This window comes from Lycorma delicatula, chromosome 12 (genome assembly GCF_047948215.1).
Source record: "Lycorma delicatula isolate Av1 chromosome 12, ASM4794821v1, whole genome shotgun sequence".
NCBI lineage: Eukaryota > Metazoa > Arthropoda > Insecta > Hemiptera > Fulgoridae > Lycorma > Lycorma delicatula.
The window spans coordinates 32,104,335-32,129,489 of record NC_134466.1 but is presented as its reverse complement, the minus strand read 5'-3'; positions in this window follow the sequence as shown (position 1 = coordinate 32,129,489).

Genomic DNA, 25,155 nt, shown 5'->3' with positions numbered 1-25,155 from the left:
GTTCACGGCGAGTCAACTTAAAGTCGCTTTTCCATTTAGAAGGAGAAGTTTTTACTGAGTTTAATTTTGTATTTAAACTCCTCCATTCAGCGTTCCACTTATTTCTTACTATGTTTGTTAGACGGTTTTTAACATCTGCCACTCTTACAGGAAATGCATCCAAATCATCGTAGACTGTTGCCTTTCTAGCAGCTTCGTCTGCGATTTCATTACCTGTAGTACCAGCATGCCCCGGAGTCCATACAAATACGCGTCGCTGTCCTCGTTGTTTTAGAACGTATAAAATGGACAGGATGTTTTCAATTAGGACATCCTTAATGTTCTTGTTCCGAATTGCGACAAGTGCACTTAATGAATCGGAACATATTAGCACTCTCTCTTCGCAATAGTGTTCAGTGTAGCGAAGAGCTTGCTGAATTGCAGTGAGTTCTGCCGTGTAGACACTGGCCACATCTGGCAGTTTCCAAAAGTGGGCTTCTTCATTTACATATATTGAGCATCCAACACCATGTTCGGTTTTAGAACCGTCAGTATAAATTCTAATATGTTCTTCATAACTACTGACGGTTGCCAAAAATTCCCGTTGGATGATCACTGCTGGTTTCTTTTTTATTTCTCCTTGAGAGAGATCCAAATTTGTATTTACCGCTGGGAAGAGCCATGGCGGTATTTCTCTAGTAGAAATTGCCAATGTATCTGGAATGGCAATTTCATATTTTCTTCTTAATTCGTGGTACCTAATTCCGGCTGGTCTGGAATAGGTAACACGACGTTCGTATAATGCAGCCATAGGATGGTTGTTAAAAAGTTTATTATTTATATGGGCAGGATAAGCCCATATATTTGCTGCATATCTTAACAAGAGGATCTCTCTTCTATAATGTAGTGGCATTATTCTGGCTTCAGACATCAGACTAACCACCGGACTTGTGCGGAAACCGCCTGTTGCGTATCTTATTCCGCTATTATGATCTACGTCTAACTTTTTTAAATGCGACTTTCTAGCGGATGAATATACGATACATCCGTAGTCTAGTTTAGACTGAACCAATGCTTTATACAATCTCAATAATGTCTCTTTGTCTGAGCCCCAATTTAAGTTCGATAAACATTTTATAATGTTTAGGGCTCTTTTGCATCTATCACTCAAGTCCTGTATATGTAATCCCCATGTAAGGGATTTATCCAATACTAATCCTAAATATCTGACATTGTCTTTATATTGTATTGGATTATCATCAATTGTCAACGCAGGACTTTGATGAGGAATTCTCTTCCTACAAAAGTGTACACAGCAGGTTTTTTCTGGTGAGAATTGGAATCCGTTATTCTTTGCAACTTCATTTAGAGCATTGATCGCTCGTTGCAATTTGTACCTCACCATAGCAGTCTTGTTGCTGGCATACACAATTGCCAGATCATCAACATAGACGCTTTTGCTGATTTCTGCTGGAAAGGCTAATATTAATTTATTAATGGCAATGGTAAACAAGGTACCGCTCAACGGCGAGCCTTGTGGTATGCCATTTTCCAAATTTCTTACAGATGAATATTCGCTACTGACTCGTACTTGGAAAGTACGGTCATTCAGATAGTTGCTCAGTAAGACTGGCAGGTTGCCACGAATGCCCCATTCATGTATCTGGAGCATTATACCATGACGCCAGGTCATATCGAAAGTCTTCTGAAGATCAAAGAAGACTCCGACACAATGTTTCCTTTTAATAAAGCTGTTATATATAATGTCCTCTAAGCTAATCATTTGATCAGTGGTAGAATGGTATTGCCGAAAACCTGCTTGATACGGTGATATCAGGATTTCTTTTTCCAAAACCCAGACGAGTCGATTATTAATCATTTTTTCCAGTATTTTTCCCATAGCACACGTCAAAGAAATAGGACGATAGCTATTGGGGTCTGTAAAATTTTTATTTTTCTTTGGTACTGGAACAACATGAGCTTTTTTCCATTGCTGCGGGTACGTTCCATCCCGCCATATTTTATTATAAAGTTCTAATAATCTGCGTTTTGCAGTGGTATTCAGCTGCCTGATCATATTATAATGGATTTCATCCGGACCAGCAGCTGTGTTACCTGATTTTTCCAACGCTTTCGGGAATTCTTCCATTTTAAATGGTACATTATATGAGTAATTATACTCATTTCTAAAATTTAGTAGACCTTCGAGTTCTTCTTTTTTGGTTCGAAAACCTTCCTCGTAGTTGGCCGTTCTGCTGGCCTTTTCGAAGTGATTGGAGAACAGCTCTGAAATTTCATATGGAGTGTCTTTTATTTCATCTTCATCTTGAAGGCTAGTTATGGGAGCAATATCATTACGCCTACAAATCGCCTTCACTTTCCTTCAAACATCTGATACAGTAGTAGTTTTGTCGATGGATGACACGTATTGCTGCCAGGATCGTTTTTTCGAGTCTATCATAAGACGTTTTGCATACGCCCTGTATTTCTTAAAGGCAACAAGATTTTCTATACTAGGACGCTTCTTAAAGGCGTTATACGCCCTTCTCTTTCTTTTTATAGCTTCACTTATTTCATCGTTCCATCATGGAACGGGTTTCTTGGTAAGTTTCCCAGATGTTTTGGGAATATATCTCGATGCCTACTCAATTATTGCATTTGTTATAGCGTCGACATCGTCTCCGATAACTCCAGTTGTTTCTGGGAGTATCGTTCTAGCTGTGAAGCTCGTCCAGTCTGCCTTTTCAAATAACCATCTTTTAGAGATGGGATATATTGTTCTTGTAACATCAGTTACAATTTGCACCGGGAAATGATCGCTTGCATGTAGATCGTCTATGACATGGAAGCTGTACCTCGGTGCTATCGATCCGCTTATAAGTGCAAGATCTATACAGGACGTCGATCCGTCTCTGGCATTGAAAAACGTTCCTGATCCGTCGTTTAAAATAATAAGTTCTGAATTCATCAGGAACTCTTCCAGTTCTCTTCCACGGGGATCTACTCGATCCGATCCCCAAAGAGAATTATGAGCGTTAAAGTCACCCACCAGTAAAACAGGTGGGGAAGCTCGGTAATTAGTCTTGCTATGTCATCCGTATTCCAATCAAAATTCAGCAAGTATATGCTGCAGACAGTGATCTGAAGCGGACGCTTCATTCTAACGGCGACCGCTTGTAGGTTAGTGTTTAGAACAACCGCTTCGGTGGTAGCTCTAGTCGATGTTAATATAGCTACTCCACCTCTAACTCTTACATTTGGCGGTTGGTCTCGCCGAAATATATCGAATCCTTTTAATCTAAAATTTTAATTTCGGCGGAAATGCGTTTCTTGCAGACATATACAAATGGGGTCCACATCATGTACCAAGCGTTGGAGCTCATGGATGTTTGAAAAACATCCATTGATGTTCCATTGTACAATCGACTCGCTAATTTTTAATTAAATTATTGTCTGGGTTTGCCTTTCGGCCATCCTTTTTTCTCTTCTTCTCCATTATGTGAACGGCATCAAGTTCGCGGAGAACGTCGCCGCCGGCGTAGCTTCCGGCCTCTGAATCGTAGACCACCGAAGCCACCGACGACGACGGGCATGGATCGGCGCCGGTTTCAGGCGCCGATTGAGAGGCAGCAACCTGGCCGCTCCCCGAAACGGGGGTCGCACCGGTCACCGCCTGTGGAAGGGGGGACACTCGTCTCCCCTGTGAAATTTTTTGTGGCCTCTGAGGCTTAGAGGCCACTTCAGTTACAGGAGGCTTGGGAGCCTCCATAACAGACTCTGTAGCTGTCACTTTCTTATCTTCAACTAAAATCTCACTAAGACGGACTTGAATTTCAGGTTTAGTGTCCGTTTTCTTCTGTACTGGAGCGACTTTTTGTTTTGGAGATATGTCTTCAGGAGGCTGTACAATTATTTTTGGCTTAACAGGTTCTTTAGTGCTGAGAGGCTTCATTTTGTTTTCAATTATCCTCTCAATTAAGCCAGCCAAGGTAGGTGCGAGTTTGTTGATGATTGCACTCTCATCAACAGCAACTGGAGCAGGAGCAGGAACAGCAGCCGCAACCTGAGCATAGGTTGTTGTTGCTCTAGGTCTGCGGGCGTTTACGATCTTTTTTGCTTCAAAGTAGCTGACTTTTGCAGGGTTTTTACTTCCTGCACAGCTACTTCGTCTTTGTAAACAGGACAGTTAATGGATCTACAGGAATGCTGTCCTCTACAGTTTATACAGGTAGAAGGCTCCTTACACGGCTCTCCTTCATGAACTTCATCACCGCACACGCATATTTGCGACCTCTCACACCTAACAGCGGTGTGTCCAAAGCGTTGGCATTTAAAGCATCGCATTGGTTGCGGGACAAATGCCCGCACATCCAACCGATGTATGCCCGCTCTTATCTTCTCCGGCAAAGTAGGCCGGTTAAATGTAAGAACATGGGATGCTGAAGGTAGGACTTTGCCATTCCTTCTCATGTTCAACCTCCGACATGCTAATACTCCTTGTGGCGCTAATTCTTCTACAATTTCCTGCTCCGTACTGTTAAGAAGGTCCCGACAGACCACAACACCCCTTGAGGTGCTGAGCGTGCCGTGGGGATCAACACGTACAGCTAGTTCTCCAATTTATTTAAGACCTAGGATCTTCTGTGACTGTATATCATTTACAGTCTCTACATGAAGTTCTGTGAAAGTTTTCCTAATTTCCTTAACAGGGCTTCCAGCACATTTTGTTATTTCTCGAGCGATGAGGAATGGACTCACCTTCGAGAAATTACCGTCTTCTTTCCCATGCTCCGAACATGGGCACCTTAACTACATGCTTGCCATCGCGGGGGGCATGTGGACGACGAAAGGTCTCCGTTACACCTGCAAATAACTTTGACCGTGGCCGCCACATCGCCAGCTCTAAAGGCGGTATTAATCCATTTCCATAATCGTTAAGAATTTCGTATCTGCAGGTGGCCACAAAGTCCATTCCTGTAATTCTGCCTATAGATGAAAATCGGCCGAAAAAAGTAAACAACACTCGGAAGTGTACATATACCTGTTAGCCCAGCTATATGTATTGTACTTGAGTACAGCTGTTGCCGCCCTGGACGTGGAACGTTGATGTTGTGCTCCGGACGTGGGGAATATCTACCTCAGGGCAAATGGATTATTGATTTATTATTATTTTATTTTTTAACTTTGTTTTTAATCCCGTACTCTTCTACAGAACTCCATAATAATCAAATGTTATAACAAGATAATAAATATAAAAATAAAATGACATGACAAAAAATGGTCAGTAGTGTAAATATTTTCTTTGTTAATCGGTTAAGAACTGGGACTTAATAAACAAACCGGGCGCGTCACCTATGGCTGGTTGTGAGTGAGATTAACCATTTCAAACTGCTGAACATCTAAGTACCCTGCTAAGTACCCATCTAAGTCTGTACCACAACTTTCTTGACAGACTAAAGGCCTACAGTTGTCCATTCATTGGCAGCGGTAGTTTTTAATCTACGATATCTGCCATTGTTTTTTGATGTAAATATCATTCTCTGTAAGCTTTTAATTAAATTAAATGTAAATTAAAGTTTGAAGTTTATCTTCATGCGTTTGAAGTTTTAACTTCATTGTGTATTTAATAGGTTTATGAACGAAATACATTAACAGTTTTCTATAATTACTCAAAATCTGTTAATAGAATGATAATTACGTCACTACTTTTTTCGCTTATATCTTAAACGTATTAAATTATAAATTAATAGATTGTTAGTAATTTAAATTTTTTCTAATAGTAAACTAACCATTAAATAACTTAAGTAACAACAAATATCTTAATAAATTATAATTCATAACATTTCCGATTAGTACTCAAGCTGTGACTTATCGTCAGTTGGTAGTACACGCAATTAAATGTTATTTACGTATTCTTACTTCCTTGTATGAAATAAGCGAAGTATTGTGATCGCGAAACATTTAAGTTTTCAGATTTCAACGGAAATATCCATTTTGACCATCCCTGAATCCATTTTGACTAGTTTCGCTGTGACGTCTGTACGTACGTATGTAGAGCATAATACAAAAACGATTAGCCGAAAATGTGGAAGTTTTGTATTTAGGACTTTTGTAACATCTAGTTGTGCACCTCCCCTTTTAATGGAAATAGTGTCCAGAAAATCCCGAAATCCATAAAATTTTGATTTAGGACGTTTTATTAAGTGCAGTAATAAGCCCTCACTGAGAGATTTTCAATGATGTATCACAAGTGGTACTTACTTTCATTGGTTTCAGAGTTACAGCAAAATGAAATTTTAATTAATTAAATATTTGGTTGTTACAAGGGGAAGGCACATCGGCTCGAATCCGACTTCATTTCCTTTTTTTTAATTTTTTTTTAATTTAAATATATTGATTTATTAATAATTATTAATCTCTGATTGTAAAAAACCTTTTACAATAAATAATAATTCAATAGCAATAAAAAAAATCAGAAGTTATTAGTGAAATAACATTTTATGTACTTTTAATTTTTTAAAAATGTATATATGCAATTTAATAGGCGTACAAGGAAGTCATGTGGTGTCCACATCAGCCTTTTTTTTTATTATCAAAATATAAAATTTTGACGAGAATATGACATGTAGTGCTGGTCAAAATTTAGAAAGTTTAAACATTTGATAAGATGTGCAGTAGTTCTACTTGTGGTATGTGAAGTAGTATTGGCGTTGCTACTTTAAATGACATGAATCAATTGACGTTGGTAATAACTAACTACGAGGATGTAGTGCACGGCGACAAGACGTAATAACAATCCAATCCATTGACTCTAGGTGTCAGCTGAGTTTTCTATACTATAACGAGATTACATAGTAAGTAAAAGTACTTTATATTATTCCATGGTAAAGTTAAAATCAACTAAACAGATGTTTTAACAATATATTTTAATTAGTAACTCTTTTTACCTATAATAACACGGACGATTGAATTAATCGGAGAGCTGGGTACGATTTTTCCATCAATCGTGTAAATGGACAAATTATAGTGGAAATTGTACTAGTACTCAAATCCCAACGGGCAGACACGTAACTGGGACCAAAACTTCAAGGGCTCCCGAGCAGGCTAAAAATTGCAAAACTTCAGTTCTTTTTGTATATTTTCAGAAATATGCGTCGAATGAAAAAAGTTTACAACAAATTTTGTTTTTCTTTCCAAGTTCTACGATTATTTCTTTATTAAATTTTAATGTATATTATGTAGAAAAATTACCTAGACCATTAAATAATAAATATCATTATATATTCTCATAAATTAATGAATAAATAAATCGATGAGCGTAACCAATTAAAGTAATAATATTACTATTATTAGCAATTTGTTGAAATGATATATTGATTCAATTAGGTTTTACTTCTCTTTCGAAAGAAGTTTTAAATAATGATGTGAATTTAGCGATGGTGGTTAGCACTATAAATTGATTTTGGAAATCTATATATCAGTTTATATTTTAGCATTAAAAATGAAGATGATTGTTATGCACACAGTGCATAACAATTAAATAATTAAAAATAATTGGACTTCATTTAAAATTAAAAATTGTAAATTAAGTACAATTTGATATCCTGAATTTACTTCACCAAAAGTTTGTTACTCATATTATGAATTTTGTTGAAAAATTTATTGTAATATCTTGCATGATTGACATTTACTTGTAAATGTGTTACTTGAACTAAGATTCTTTGACAATGAAAGGCAACAAAATTATTTTCATGGATTTTTCATTTTTTGCAAAAGCTATTGATTTCTAAAAAAACAAAGTTAAATCTTAAATGAAAAAAAAATTGTAGAACGTGGAAAGAAACAAAATTTTTTGTAAATTTTTTTCATGCGACGGGTATTTCTCTAGATTTAAGGAAAAACCTTACTTCTTACAACTTTACTTCTCTGGAGACTCTTGGTCTATCTTTCAGGATTCAGTTTTTCAGGAAGCCGCATGGACCCTCACACAAACTAGCAAAATTTCCAATGGAAACTTTGTGAAAAAAAGAGTTTATTTGTAAATTAGAGGCAAAAAATTACTAATTTTTTTTTTGCAAAAAATAACGATTTCACAAAATGATTTTTAAAAAAATAATTATAGAGCTTAGAAAGAGAAACAAAAATTTGTTGTAAAAAGTTTTTCATTTGACGCATATTTCTCGAGAAAAAACTGATTTTTGCAACTTTACCCCTGCTCGGGGGGATCCTTGGTCCCAAATTACGTGTCTGCCTGCTGGGATTTGATTTGCTCTCGATACCCCCTACCATTTCAATTTAAATTTGTCCATTTATACAATTGACAAAAAATCGTACTCTGCTCCGTGTCTATATGTTTTCAAAGTATTAATTTTTTGAAAATTACAAACAAATTGGTATTAAACATAAAACAAATAAATAAAATTTGTAGAAAATTTTATTCTGAGTAAAATCTTATATGAATAAAGTCCACAAAAACTAAGTACTAGTATAAGAATTTCGAGGAGTATTAAAAACAAAACATATCAAAATGTGATAGATACACTAGGTATTGAACAAAACAAAAGTTTCAATATTACAAAACATATTAATTAAACATTTTAAAAGAATAACAATCAAAATTGCAAAAATCAATTTATTGCATATCTTTAAAGCTAATTAAAAATAATTTTATCTAAATTTGTTTGATATAATTTATTTCACATGTTGGGATATGTACAAATTAAGGTGTAAAAATTACCACAGATTTGTTATTTACTTTAAAAAGAAATTCCATTGTTATTATACAGTATATTATAAAGGCACATATACAGAGGGATTCACGAAGAATGTAACAATATTTCAGGAGATGTTCTACTAGTGTAAATGAAGAAAAATCTTCATATAAATATAGGTTCAGAAACGCTTTGGATATCTGGGCCTTCGTTAAAATTAAGTCGTGACTGTAACTCATGGGATCCAAAGTAAAGTAGTATTTATAGTTATTTAAAATCTGCCACATTACTGTGGTATTCCTTTTTTATCATCTTCAAAATTCTTACATTTTAATTTAGTTTCTGTAGACTTTCATACAATTTTATTCAGAATTAAATTCCTTACAGATTTTTTTTTAAATGTTTGTTACTGACCCTTTCAACAAAATTATTTTATGCCTAACATGAAATAATGTTTTTTACCCAAAGATCGGTAAAAATTCTGGGACTTAAATTGGCACTTACGGTGAAGAAATTAGGGTGAAATCTTTCCCTAACAAAGCGTTTCCGTACTTTTTGTTTATGTGAACTTTCATTTTTATTTTCACCAGTAGAATTTGTCCTGAGAGTTGTTACGTTATTCGTGAATCGTTCTGTGTAACAGTTAATTAGGAGTACTAGTAAAGCTTTTCTTTCATAGTTTACATTGGCCTAAAATAAGTTTTAGGTTAAAAAGTCGTAACAAAAAGTAATCGTTTCGTTTTTTTTTTTTTAAGACATATTAAATAAAGAAATAATTACATAGAGAAAAAAAATTCAATCATAAATGAATATATTTATGGTCCTGTCGAGATTTTATTTTTAGTGCAGTAAGATTTTAGCTTCAACCACATGGTAAAAGATATAAATTGACTGGTATGTAGTATATATTATGCTGTTTAACAATGAAATACTGAAAATAGCACAAAATGATATATGTGTTGAGTTATTTGCTTAATTATAATTTGATTATGTATAAGAGGGTACGCGCGCGCGTTTACATATATCGGAATTTGTATTTATTATTTAAAAAGAATAAAATTATTTATACGGACTCACACAAACGCTCATAAATTTAATTAAAAATTGTTTCGATAAGTTTCTTGATTGTCTATCTGATATTGATAGTGTGTTTTAATTTTATTATAACTACATCTCATTTTATAGGTTTAACACCTGCAGTTTACTTTTCTAAACACCATATTTTTTTTCTTTGTTTCAGTTCATTTAAAATGTTCAGTTATAGAGTTCGATTTCATTGGTACGGTTAGTTTTCTGTAACTTTTCCTTTCAAACGTACTTCCATTCAAAGAGTGCGTGGGTGTTATTTTTTTATTAAATAAAGTTACATTTTTATTTTACATGGATTTTTAAATCACTGAGAATTTTTATCATCTTCAGGTATGTGAATTTAAAATTTTATTTGATTCGACTGTTTTTTCGATCTTTTCGACTTTTTTTGACTTAGCGAAATTAGTAATTTACTCTTTATTGTAAATACTTATTTTTGTACTTACGATGGCTATTATTATACTATTATTTACTACAGCTATTATTTTTAAATAATTAAAAATAGTTTTTTTTTATAATAACAAAAAATCTCAAAAAAAAACAAAAAAGTCAGAAGAAATAACCTTTAAAAAAGGACAAAAAATATACAAAGTAGGCAATTTAAGTACCGTGGGGAGATAATAACACCAATTGCACTCGAAAAAAAAGGAATTAAAAGTAGGATTCGAAAAATGAAAACAGCTTACAGGGATGTGTACAATAAGTAATTCTTAAGCTATAAATCTTGCCCCCGTTAGAGGCGATGCACTAAGGACCGAGCCCCGGTTGCTGGGTGATGGAGGCCGGGAAGGGCATAGCCGAGCCTGGCGTTTACCTCATCTGGCGACTAGAGGCAAAGGCACCTCCCGGAACCGTGTTCATGTTTAACTGAGGGTCTGATTCCGGGAGGCGGCAAAAAATTAAAAAAGTTATAAAGCTAAATCACAACACAACAAAATTTGCCCAGAAGCCTTATGCAAGGGAGTGTTTGTGTTTAATGTAAGAAATATTTTAAAAGAAGAAATCTTAAGGAAGATTTTTGCATCCAAAAGAACAAAGGAAGGTTATAAGCTAAAATCTAACAAAACAATTTACCAAAAAATAAACCATTTACAAAAAAAGAATGAAGTTTTTTTACCATATTTATAGAAAAAGTGGCAATAGATTAATAAAACAGTTTTTAACTTTTACAACGATAGAAAAACAAGAATAGGGTGGCATCGGGAAGAAAAAAAAACTTAAAAAACTAAATAATGATTGGAAAAAATAATAACAGAATAGAGTTTTGAAAAATAATGGAGGATTTCGAATTAGATGAAAAGGAAAAATCAAAGAACAGCTACAACAAATTTACAAGAGAGCAAAATAGCACTCGAAAAAATGAAAAAGTTCTGGAAACAACGGAAAGAAGATGAAAAGGAAAAAGGAACTGCAAAAAGATCTAAAAAGGTCTCATTTAAAGGAGAAGAAAACAAGCCAATATAAATATTAACCGTCAAAGTTAAGAAAGGATAAACACATAGATGCACAATAGTTATGCCTGAAGTAAAGTTGCCACAGACAATATTATAATGTATCACTATAGGATAATCGCCAATCCAATAATTCAATCTCACTTTGCATTCTGCAACTGAGATTTCTAAACCTTGACCAGTAATATCTCCTTTACATCCATTAGTTATAACTATTGTCCCGGATTCAATAATTATGATATTGCTAATAGACTAAGATTGCTTTTAGAATTAGCTAAACCTAAAAATTTCGTTTTTTACAATATTTTACTATTCATTTTATTAATTCAGTTTCATTTAAAAATCCGTTTGGTAGTGTAGTACGAAATGAATGATAAAATTAAATGCTAGTTATTATTGGATTTTTTACCTCTATTATTATTATTATTATTATTATTATTATTATTATTACAGAAGATAAAGTTGTAAAAATTACAGTTTTAAAAATAAGTCAGAAAATCTTAAATCAGATAATTAAAATTCAAGTGGGAAATCTAAGAATAATCTAGATGATAGCATTTTAAAATATATGAATAGTTTCAGAACTGAGAAAGATATTTCTAATAAATTTGCTAAATCTTCAGCCTCAGAGGTCGAAAATATAATTCTAAAGTGCTGTGTTAAAGTTGTGCAGAGTCATGCTGATAATGAAACTAATGTAAATTTTCATGCCCCTTTAAAAACTCCTTATTCTACCGGGTGATTTATTTTATTTATTTACTTTATTTATTTATTTACAGATTCGGTTGTGATCTCCTTTCATAGCAAAATATATCAAGTTTTGACTTACGTAGTTCATTAGTACCGAATTTAGCTACCAGGTTTGTTAAAAATATACATTTACTGGTGCGGAACGTGCTCGCTGTGTGTTTTGGTTTCACGATTTGCGGTCAACAACTGCAGTTCAACGTAATTTTTAGGAAATACGGTGGGGAACCTCCAAATAGGCGTACAATTTACTCTTGGCAATTTTTACAGTCCGGCTTAAATTTACCAAAGGCGAAAAATCAGGGCGAAATCTTTCGCCAGCCGACACTCGCTAACAAAGCATTTCCGAACGTACATCTATATGAACTTTCTTTTTTATTTTCATCAGTAGAACATGTCCTGAAAGTTTGTTACATTCTTCGTGAATTACTCTGTGTACCTCTGATTGATATTGTGAAAATTTTAAACATTTCTTGAGATATATATAACATATATATATATATATATATATATATATATATATATATATATATATATATATATATATATATATATATATATATATATATATATAACTACCGCTTAGAGTATCTTTTACCACAGCTTTAAACTTTCATTTTATAGACTTTTACGAAGTCCACTGCGGTGTAGAAATGCAACTATATTTTCTTCATTTCCATTATCCAGATCAGCACTAATATTATTTGTGAGACAGAACCTCTTTCTGAGGTCCTCATATATAGTACACTCTTCTATTAGATGCTTGATTGTCAGTGTTTTATTACAAACACCGCACATTGGTCTCACTTCGCCGGTTAACAAATATAAATTTGTTAATCGCGTGTGACCGATTCTAAGTCTGGTCACCGCTACTTGTTCACGGCGAGTCAACTTAAAGTCGCTTTTCCATTTATAAGGAGAAGTTTTTACTGAGTTTAATTTTGTATTTAAACTCCTCCATTCAGCGTTCCACTTATTTCTTACTATGTTTGTTAGACGGTTTTTAACACCTGCCACTCTTACAGGAAATGCATCCAAATCATCGCAGACTGTTGCCTTTCTGGCAGCTTCGTCTGCGATTTCATTACCTGTAATACCAGCATGCCCCGGAGTCCATACAAATACGCACCGCTGTCCTCGTTGTTTTAGAACGTATAAAATGGACAGGATGTTTTCAATTAGGACATCCTTAATGTTCTTGTTCCGAATTGCGACAAGTGCACTTAATGAATCGGAACATATTAGCACTCTCTCTTCGCAATAGTGTTCAGTGTAGCGAAGAGCTTGCTGAATTGCAGTGAGTTCTGCCGTGTAGACACTGGCCACATCTGGCAGTTTCCAAACGTGGGCTTCTTCATTTACATATATTGAGCATCCAACACCATGTTCGGTTTTAGAACCGTCAGTATAAATTCTAATATGTTCTTCATAACTACTGACGGTTGCCAAAAATTCCCGTTGGATGATCACTGCTGGTTTCTTTTTTATTTCTCCTTGAGAGAGATCCAAATTTGTATTTACCGCTGGGAAGAGCCATGGCGGTATTTCTCTAGTAGAAATTGCCAATGTATCTGGAATGGTAATTTCATATTTACTTCTTAATTCGTGGTACCTAATTCCGGCTGGTCTGGAATAGGTAACACGACGTTCGTATAATGCAGCCATAGGATGGTTGTTAAAAAGTTTATTATTTATATGGGCAGGATAAGCCCATATATTTGCTGCATATCTTAACAAGAGGATCTCTCTTCTATAATATAGTGGCATTATTCCGGCATCAGACATCAGACTAGCCGCCAGACTTGTGCGGAAAGCGCCTGTTGCATATCTTATTCCGCTATTATGAACTACGTTTAACTTTCTTAACTGCGACTTTCTAGCGGATGAATATACGATATATCCGTAGTCTAGTTTAGATTGAACCAATGCTTTATACAATCTCAATAATGCCTCTTTGTCTGAGCCCCAATTTAAGTTCGATAAACATTTTATAATGTTTAGGGCTCTTTTGCATCTATCACTCAAGTCCTGTGTATGTAATATCCATGTAAGGGATTTATCCAATACTAATCCTAAATATCTTACATTGTCTTTATATTGTATTGGATTATCATCAATTGTCAACGCAGGACTTTGATGAGGAATTCTCTTCCTACAAAAGTGTACACAGCACGTTTTTTCTGGTGAGAATTGGAATCCGTTATTCTTTGCAACTTCATTTAGAGAATTGATCGCTCGTTGCAATTTGTACTTCACCATAGCAGCCTTGTTGCTGGCATACACAATTGCCAGATCATCAACATAGACGCTTTTGCTGATTTCTGCTGGAATGGCTAATATCAATTTATTGATGGCAATGGTAAACAAGGTACCGCTCAACGGCGAACCTTGTGGTATGCCATTTTCCAAATTTCTTACAGATGAATATTCGCTACTGACTCGTACTTGGAAAGTACGGTCATTCATATAGTTGCTGAGCAGTATAGGCAGATTGCCACGAATGCCCCATTCATGTATCTGGAGCATTATACCATGACGCCAGGTCATATCGAAAGTCTTCTGAAGATCAAAGAAGACTCCGACACAATGTTTCCTTTTAATGAAGCTGTTATATATAACGTCCTCTAAGCTGATCATTTGATCAGTGGTAGAATGGTATTGCCGAAAACCTGCTTGATACGGTGATATCAGGTTTTCTTTTTCCAAAACCCAGACGAGTCGATTATTAATCATTTTTTCCAGTATTTTTCCCATACCACACGTCAAAGAAATAGGACGATAGCTATTGGGGTCTGTTAAATTTTTATTTTTCTTTGGTACTGGAACAACATGAGCTTTTTTCCACTGCTGCGGGTACGTTCCATCCCGCCATATTCTATTATAAAGTTCTAATAATCTACGCTTTGCAGTGGTATTCAGCTGCCTGATTATATTATAATGGATTTCATCCGGACCAGCAGCTGTGTTCCCTGATTTTTCCAACGCTTTCGCGAATTCTTCCATTTTAAAAGGTACATTATATGAGTAATTATACTCAGTTCTGAAGTTTAGTAGACCTTCAAGTTGTTCTTTTTTAGTACGAAAATCTTCTTCGTAGTTGGCCGTTCTGCTGGCCTTTTCGAAGTGATTGGATAACAGCTCTGCAATTTCATATGGAGTGTCTTTTATTTCATCTTCATCTTGAAGGCTAGCTATGGGAGCAAAATCATTACGCCCACATATCGCCTTCACTTTCCTCCAAACATCTGATGCAGTAGTAGGTTTGTCAATGGATGACACGTATGGCTGCCAGGATCGTTTTTTCGAGTCTATCATAAGACGTTTTGCATACGCCCTGTATTTCTTAAAGGCAACAAGATTTTCTATACTAGGACGCTTCTTAAAGGCGTTATACGCCCTTTTCTTTCTTTTTATAGCTTCACTTATTTCATCGTTTCACCATGGAACGGGTTTCTTCGTAAGTTTCCCAGATGTTTTGGGAATATATCTCGATGCCGACTCAATTATTGCGTTTGTTATAGCGTCGACATCGTCTCCGATAACTCCAGTTGTTTCTGGGAGTATCGTTCTAGCTGTGAAGCTCGTCCAGTCTGCCTTTTCAAATAACCATCTTTTAGAGATGGGATATATTGTTCTTGTAACATCAGTTACAATTTGCACCGGGAAATGATCGCTTCCATGCAGATCGTCTATGACATGGAAGCTGTACCTCGGTGCTATCGATCCGCTTATAAGTGCAAGATCTATACAGGACGTCGATCCATCTCTGGCATTGAAAAAGGTTCCTGAACCTGATCATCAGGAACCCTTCCAGTTCTCTTCCACGGGGATCTACTCAATCCGATCCCCAAAGAGAGTTATGAGCGTTAAAGTCACCCACCAGTAAAACAGGTGGGGGAAGCTCGGAAATTAGTCTTGCTATGTCATCCTATATCCATCAAGTATATGCTGCAGACAGTGACCTGGAGCGGACGCTTCATTCTAACGGCGACCGCTTGTAGGTTTGTGTTTAGAACAACAGCTTCGGTGGTAGCTCTAGTCGATGTTAATATAGCCACTCCACTTCTAACTCTTACATTTGGCGGTTGATCTCGCCGAAATATATCGAATCCTTTTAATTTATTATTTTCATTTCGGCGGAAATGCGTTTCTTGCAGACATATACAAATCGGGTCTACATCAAGTACCAAGCGTTGGAGCTCATGGATGTTTGAAAAACATCCATTGATGTTCCATTGTACAATCGACTCGCTAATTTTTAATTAAATTATTGTCTGGGTTTGCCTTTCGGCCATCCTTTTTTTCTCTTCTTCTCCATTATGCGAACGGCATCAAGTTCGCGGAGAACGTCGTCGCCGACGTAGCTTCCGGCCTCCGAATCGGAGACCACCGAAGCCGCCGACGACGACGGGCATGGATCGGCGCCGGTTTCAGGCGCCGATTGAGAGGCGGCAACCTGGCCGCTCCCCGACACGGGGATCGCACCGGTCACCGCCTGTGGAAGGGGGGGACACTCGTCCCCCCTGTGAAATTTTTTGTGGCCTCTGAGGCTTAGAGGCCACTTCAGTTACAGGAGGCTTGGGAGCCTCCATAACAGACTCTGTAGCTGTCACTTTCTTATCTTCAACTAAAATCTCACTAAAACGGACTTGAATTTCAGGTTTAGTGTCCGTTTTCTTCTTTACTGGAGCGACTTTCTGTTTTGGAGATATGTCTTCAGGAGGCTGTACAATTATTTTTGGCTTAACAGGTTCTTTAGTGCTGAGAGGCTTCATTTTGTTTTCAATTATCCTCTCAATTAAGCCAGCCAAGGTAGGTGCGAGTTTGTTGATGATTGCACTCTCATCAACAGCAACTGGAGCAGGAGCAGGAACAGCAGCCGCAACCTGAGCATAGGTTGTTGTTGCTCTAGGTCTGCGGGCGTTTACGATCTTTTTTGCTTCAAAGTAGCTGACTTTTGCAGGGTTTTTACTTCCTGCACAGCTACTTCGTCTTTGTAAACAGGACAGTTAATGGATCTACAGGAATGCTGTCCTCTACAGTTTATACAGGTAGAAGGCTCCTTACACGGCTCTCCTTCATGAACTTCATCACCGCACACGCATATTTGCGACCTCTCACACCTAACAGCGGTGTGTCCAAAGCGTTGGCATTTAAAGCATCGCATTGGTTGCGGGACAAATGCCCGCACATCCAACCGATGTATGCCCGCTCTTATCTTCTCCGGCAAAGTAGGCCGGTTAAATGTAAGAACATGGGATGCTGAAGGTAGGACTTTGCCATTCCTTCTCATGTTCAACCTCCGACATGCTAATACTCCTTGTGGCGCTAATTCTTCTACAATTTCCTGCTCCGTACAGTTAAGAAGGTCCCGACAGACCACAACACCCCTTGAGGTGCTGAGCGTGCCGTGGGGATCAACACGTACAGCTAGTTCTCCAATTTATTTAAGACCTAGGATCTTCTGTGACTGTATATCATTTACAGTCTCTACATGAAGTTCTGTGAAAGTTTTCCCTATTTCCTTAACAGGCCTTCCAGCACATTTTGTTATTACTCGAGCGATGTAAAATGGACTCACCTTCGAGAAATTACCGTCTTCTTTTGTAACAACTAAGTATTTTGGCTTTGGAACGTTGCTTTTGAAGAAAGCTTTTTGCAAGCTTTTCCTAGCCTCAACTTCAATTTTACGAGATTCCGCGCTCTTTCTCCGTTTTGCCTCAGGCGAAACGGCCGGTTCTAAACGAGGGTGTTTACGTGAACCCTCTGCCAAGTTTAGTTGTTCAGTTTCCATGAACAAATAATCCCTTCTGTAGTAAGGCTAGCCGCCGGGGTACACCCCCACTCCAGGGCTACCAACCCTGGAGGTCCGTTCCGGTACTCCGGTGGAACCGGCATATGTCCTGGCAGAGAGCGGATGCGCAGTCTCTCCACAGACTCCAGGTCCTTACACACCGAAGCTTTCAGGGCTCCCATGCTCCGAACATGGTCACCTTAACTACATGCTTGCCATTGCGGGGGGCATGTGGACGACGAAAGGTCTCCGTTACACCTGCAAATAACTTTGACCGTTGCCGCCACATCGCCAGCTCTAAAGGCGGTATTAATCCATTTCCATAATCGTTATGAATTTCGTATCTGCAGGTGGCCGCAAAGTCCAGTCCTGTAATTCGGCCTATAGATGAAAATTGGCCGAAAAAAGCATATCCGAGAAACAACACTCGGAACCCCGTTAGCCAGCTATATGTAATGTACTTAAGTACAGCTGTTGCCGCCCTGGACGTGGAACGTAGATGTTGTGTTCCGGACGTGGGGATTATCTACCTCAGGGCAATAATTTGTTATTATTCAATAATAAGTGGCTATGTGCTTTGAGATACAGATTATTTTAATCTATTTGACTCCAGAATTTCTTTTACCTTTTCATTAACTGCAATTAGGATAAAAATTTGTTTTTTTTTAAAAACCCCTAAAAAAGAAAATAATTTAAGAGGGCCCGGATTGCAAGGTTTCGGATATTAAAGGATTCAAATTTTTGGCAGCATTGAGATCATTCAGGAAACAGAAACCTATTTTTTTAAATGGTTTAAATTTAGTCCTTTGTTTAATTAAGCAGCTAGCGGAGCTAAGCGGCTGAAAATATTTTTAATTAAATCGCGGTGTGGATGTTGTTAGGGAACTCTTTGTTATAATTAAATTTTATACAATCCACCGGCAGGATCACTTGTGTTTGTGTGTTTTTTTTTATTTTGAAAAGAAAAATTGCTGTGATATCGCCATATTTTAATTTGAGTAAACGTTTCAATAGGGTAAATCAGAAGAGATAAGATGGGCCTAATAATTTTTAATAGTTGCATGTTTTTTTATTTCTACTAGAAAATAAAAAGAATATTCGAAAAATACCGGCTCAATATTACAGAAATTTAACATTCTTCAGGTGACGACGATTTCGACTTGGAAATTTAGGGAATGGAGTTCTTAATCTCTTAGCAAATATTAATTATTTTATCTTAAAAATACGTCTTGGAAGTGAACAGTTTGTATTTAAGATTATTATTTTTTTTATTAAGAAATCGGGATTTAGAGGATGCTAAATCTAATTAGATTTAATAAATCTAGGATGCAAATTTAATTAAGAGAATTCGTTGTGTACTTCGATCATTTATTTCCTCGATATCTTTGATGTTTATAGAGCCGGATTGTTTTTAATGATATAATATAATTAAAAACAATCCGGCAAAGGATTTCGAAACTTTCCCGGCACTGTGACTTATATTAAAAAAAAAAAATGGAAGTAACAGAATAAAATTAAGTTGTTAAACAAAATTTATTTATTTTTAAATAGAAATTGTAAATATTATTAATATTATTCAGCTTTTACAAATGCAAAAATCAAACAATATTTACTGTTATCAGGATAATAATTTTTTTAATAAAATAATATAATGCACATTACAATTTTGAAAAATATGTTTTCGACTTTTTTTTAATATGGGGATCATGCATTATGGTTTTTTTAAATAATCTTTTTTTTTAATTTCAGTTGAAATTAAAAAAAAAAGTTGTAGTAGAAATCAATCTTCAGTTGTAGTAGAAATCAATCGATAAAGGGAACGCGCAAAAGGTATGTTGGTAAAGATTGGGAAAATATATGATGAAAGGGAAATTTTTGTTTTATTTTATAACCATTGAAGAAGCTAATTACTAAGCAGTTCAGCAGCAGCAGTGGAACGTTAAACAGTAATTTATCAAATGTGTTCATAGCTGATAAATGTGTTCATAGCTGATTTAAAAAAAATTATCAATATTAAAATTCGGGTTACTACTGTTAGCGTTATCGATTTAGATGCTTTAAATTTGACTTTCTATCAGTATATGGATGTTGCAGTTATAACAGAATTTCATTTTGGTAGTACTTAATAGTGTTATTTAAATGTGTAAGTGTCTATGATTGATCATATCTAATTATAATGTTTTGTTTAATTATTTAAACGCTGGGTCATGTTTAAATTTGTGTATTTTACTTAATTGTTCTTTTAATTACATTTACTCGTTTGGATTATCTTGTAAATGAGGTAAGAGTATTATAACAAGTTAAATTAATTTACAGATTTTTCTTATTTAAAAAAAAAATTAATTGGACAAAATTTAGTGTAAATGAATAACAGAAATTTTTAAATATTCAGCAGTATTTTCCTGTAATTTTTTGTATCCTTGCCATTGCAATTATGAATTTAACTTAGATTAAAAAATATTGGGTCGTTGCAACTCATTAGTCTACTTCATCCATCGATCTAATATTTCTCCCAAATTTTTGTTTGAAGTGTATAATTTTTTCTTTTTTTTTTACTTTATCTCCCTTTGATTTAAATATCTTTCAATAATTCTTTGAGAATTATACTTCATATATAGAGCTACCAAGAAATCTTTACAGTTTTTACTTCCTTGTACGAAGTAAATGAAGTATTGTGATCACGAAAAATTTCGATTTTCAGATTTCAATGGAAATATCCATTTTGACTAGTGTCGGCGTGACGTCAATACGTATGTATCTCGCATAACTCAAAAACGATTAGCCGTAGAATGTTGAAATTTTAAATTTAGGATTATTGTAACATCTAATTGTGCACCTCCCTTTTGATTGCAATTGACTGAACCAAAAGTGTCCAGAAAAGCCCAAAATTCAAAATAATTTGGATTTTTTTTCTTAACTGCAGTAGTAAGCCCTCATTGAGAGTTTTTGAACGATATATCATAAGCAGTACTTATTTTCATTGGTTCCAGAGTTGTAGCCAAATAACATTTTAATTAATTAAATATTTGGATATTCGAAGAAGGGAAAGACTCATTTCTTCGATACAGACTTCATCTCCTTATTTTTAACTTTTAAATATATTGATTTATTAATAACTCTGATAATCATAATTTTTGTTTCCTAACATATGATACATGATTTTAATCTGTTTTTTGATGCTGAAAACGAATATGAACTCAGAATCTAACTATCACCCCCACCATTTTAAAAAAATGTTTAAATGTTAATTCAACGATTTTTTTCCATTTTTCAATGTATAGCATTTTGAACTCCTGTATTGTATTTTGTTAGCTCATTTTTATTGTTTAACTTTGTTAACATAAATGGTAGCTATAAGTAAACAATACTAGACAAAAAATTAAATCATATCATAGTCATGTATTATGACATGTGTGCCTATTTTTTGGGGTGAACCAAAGGATCGTGTAACTAATAGTTACTTTTGTTTAATAAGTGTGTCTGAAATTTCTAAAATATCTAAACACACTGTAAAATATTTATTGCAATCACCAGGCCTGCATCATCAGGCCTATACCTCACAGTGAAATTATTCCAGTTTCTTAGCCATCTGTGAATGTATGTTTCGAAAGCAGCGATGTAGAATCTATCACAAAGTAAATTAAATAACTTGGTTAGGGATTTAGGGATAGGCCCACCTGCCGCACCATCCTATTCGGAACCAGCGTGACATCCACCACAGAGCCCACGCCCCGACCAATAAAGGTCGGCGATGTCCGCGTATTCACAACAGAGAAGCCCAGGGATCCGAGAAGATCAGCAAGAGCATAGCCCCGCACTGTCGACCTCATCCCGGCCAACTCCATGCTCCCAGCATTCAGATCTCCAGTGATAATAACCGGGCGATCCTCCCGCCGAACGAGATCTTCTATGCGTCGCAGCAGCCCTTCGAACTCCCGAAGGTCGCAATTTGGCGAGGAGTAACAGCTGACCAGGACGCACTGCGTTAGGCCAACCGCCACCAAGCCGTCCTCATGAACCACGTCCAGAATGGCATACCGATTGGTCACCGCCTTTATCGCAGCAACCCCATCGCTATCCACCATCCACGCTGCGGTATGGCTGTAGGCCGGCCTGACAGACACAACCGTAACCGGTACATCCTGCCCCACTACCTTCCTGACTGCCTCGCTAACCTCCTGCGGCGTCACGTCCAGGTCAAGACCCTTGACGTCAAGCATCACCGTACGGCTCTCCCAGCCTCTCTCACTCACCACTGCGTCCGTCACAGTCGCAGTGATGCGCTTCATCATATCCTCCTTCCTAGGTGATGAGTCCTTGATGCGGATCTCCATGGCATTCGCATTCCCTTTCCGAACGGAAACGATGTCCTCTGCCAGATCCACCCCGAGTCCTCCCTTGACAGTCCTGAGGAGCTCCGCATAACTGAGGCCCTCCTTCCTGACAGTCACCGTCTTGGCAGCCGGTCCTCTAGGGATCTCCAACTTGCCGTGGCCCATTGCCACCAGGTGCAGAGGCCATGAGCCGCCGTCCCGATCCTCATTCCTGGCCCAGAATTCCAGGACTTTTCCCACCGCATCACCAACATCATCCTGAGAGGTTACCAGCGAGACGGTGGATCCCGCCGATCCCACAATCCTCCTCAATGCCCGTAACAGGTTGCGGCACATCTCGCTCCGCATCCGCCTCATCCGGGTAGAATACCTCCGTGTTACTGGAGGCCTTCAAGACTGTCCCACTGGGGATAGTAGCATCCGCCTTCAGCCTACCGCCGACTCTGGGAGCCGCCCGACATACCTCCTCATGTAGCGGACCGGGCATCCAATGCCTCCTGGAGCCAATAAATACCATGGCGCCGTCCACAGCAGCCTGCGGGACTCCGGTCCGAAAAACAACCCTCCGGTACAGCCCCTTGTCCCATCTCGACCCAATCACCCCTTGCAGTTCCCCTGAGTTTCCTTTCCGATTTACCTGTACATCTGAAATAGAACGCATACTAATGCTGTCCATGTTCTTAAAATAAATTTTTACCGAATTTTGGAAGTAAAGCACGGTAATAGTTTAGGATGCCTGGTGTAAGTGGGGTGAAAATAAATTTTCTTTAAGTTTTGATGTAGGAGGAATACTAAAATCCCATTCCCTTCAATTGGGGTTTCCTTATTTATATATGGCCCTATCTGTAAAATTCTGCGGCTTGAAAATCTCCAAAACTACCATATCAATTTCATTTAAATGTATATATGCTGTAGTAGTGTATCTAAATTTGTGCGTGGAAAAATATTATGAAAGTTGGTGTGGTCGTTCTTGAGTTACGCTCAATTTATGATTGAAAAACATTTGAAGTTACACTTATTGTGTAGTGGTGTACTTTTAAAACGCGCTTGTGCAGTTAGTTACAATGGCAAGCGAGTTAAAATTTGTTTTTTTTTTGTATTTTTTATTATAGTGCTTTTTTGAAGTGTTTTTTATGGATCAAACATATTTTTAAAAATTTAGATACCAATGAGTTGACTTTTTCAAAAGGAAACAGATTAAAATAACGAAATGTCGGTCTTTTGTCACAGCTGCACTAGAACCTTTTTTTTGAATCACAGGAATAAAAGTTTCTATTAGCATCGATTTCCATCAACTTTTTCTAATAACTTTTATTGACACAATTATTATTTATTTAAAAATACTTTAGTAGTGCAAAAATGCCGGTTCTGGGACAAGCGTCATCAATGACGTCATACCCCTCTTCCACCGTCATCAATGCCATCATACCATCCGCCTACCCCCACCACCGCCGCCCCCCTCTGACCTCAAGATCACGTTATCAAAAAAAGAATTCGCGGGGAAAAATAAAAATGCTGATAAAGCACGCGCGGTGCACGTGATCGCTTGTTGGGGTGGGGAAAAACCGAATGATGACTTCGCACTAACCTTGTTTACCAGTTTGAAAGTCAACCGATAAGGCATTTGCGTCATGATAACCGATGCATATAAATACCCGCCAAAATATTAACGGATTCATACCACGTTTTGCAATACTGAGTACTGTGTTACGTTATTTTGTGTCACGTTATTTTTTCGCCATTAGATTTGCGTCGTCATCTTGCTATCTTCATTTAAAAAGGTAAGTAAAACTTATTTAAATTCATTAATTAAATAATTCTGTTTTACTTCATATTCTGGTTCATAAAATTAAAATAATGTAATTATTTTTTTAAATTATTCACTTAAAATAATTCTGTTCTACTTTATATACTAGTTCATAAAATTAAAATAATGTAATTGTTTTCTTTAATTATTTTTCCAGCTAATATTTAAATTCAAAATTATTCGCTTAAAATAATTTTGTTTTAGTTTATAAAATTAAAATAATAGTAATATAGTTGTCTTCTTTTTTCAGTGTCAAGATTGAAAACTGGCTTTTTGTATTGGATTATATTTATATTTTCGTCACCTTTATAGAAAAGTAAGTTTTTTCTTAGAAGTTAAATATATATTATTTTTATTATATATATTTTTTGTTAATTTGGTTAGAGTACAATATAAATATTTATTCACAGATGTCTCAAGAAATGTTTCCAGTCAATTATGAGCGACTAGAAGTTGTTAATGAGGTTTTGCAAGACCAGAATGAAGTAGGAAGGACTCCTAATCGGCGGCAATATTTATCAGTACCGCAAAGATATGAGGAAAAAAATAACCAAGAATACCATCCTTTATTGAATGATGATACTGATAACTTTGTAGTAGAGGCTGTTGCAGTGAATAATGCAAGAGAATATGCTGCTACTGCAGGAAATAGTGAAAGAGAAGCCGTTGAGAAGCTGAATTGGGAATCTGAATTAAATACACTTGTAACAACATCATTCATCTTAGAAAACCATGTCAAATTTAAAAAGGCAAATATTATTTATTTTTATCTAATCAAAAATATATTTCTTAGTTTTACAGAGAAATTAATAATAGTTTTGCAGAGAAATTATTAATTTTCTTTTTCAATTTCAGTTTTCTAGTAAGCAAGAGGCTTATTTCGCAATTAAGCGTTCTCTTAATCTAGAAGAAGAAGCGGGATATAGAATGAAAATAAAAATACAAAATTCGCTAATGAACGAGGTAATCAATACTGCAGTGATAATATTTACTACAAAAAATTCATCGATAAAAAAATATGAAGGATTTGCGCATAAAATTAATTACAGTACTATTTTACATAAACTTTTAAGTAAAGGGTTTGAAGATAGAAAATTGCGGAGGAAGCCTGCTAAAGACAGTTTTCCATTCGGATTAACTAAAACAAAATATTTAAATGAACGAGACGCTATTACATGTCAGTTTTGTAAAATAAATGTAATTAAATTTATTACTTTTCCATGTGCACATCCATTATGTTTTA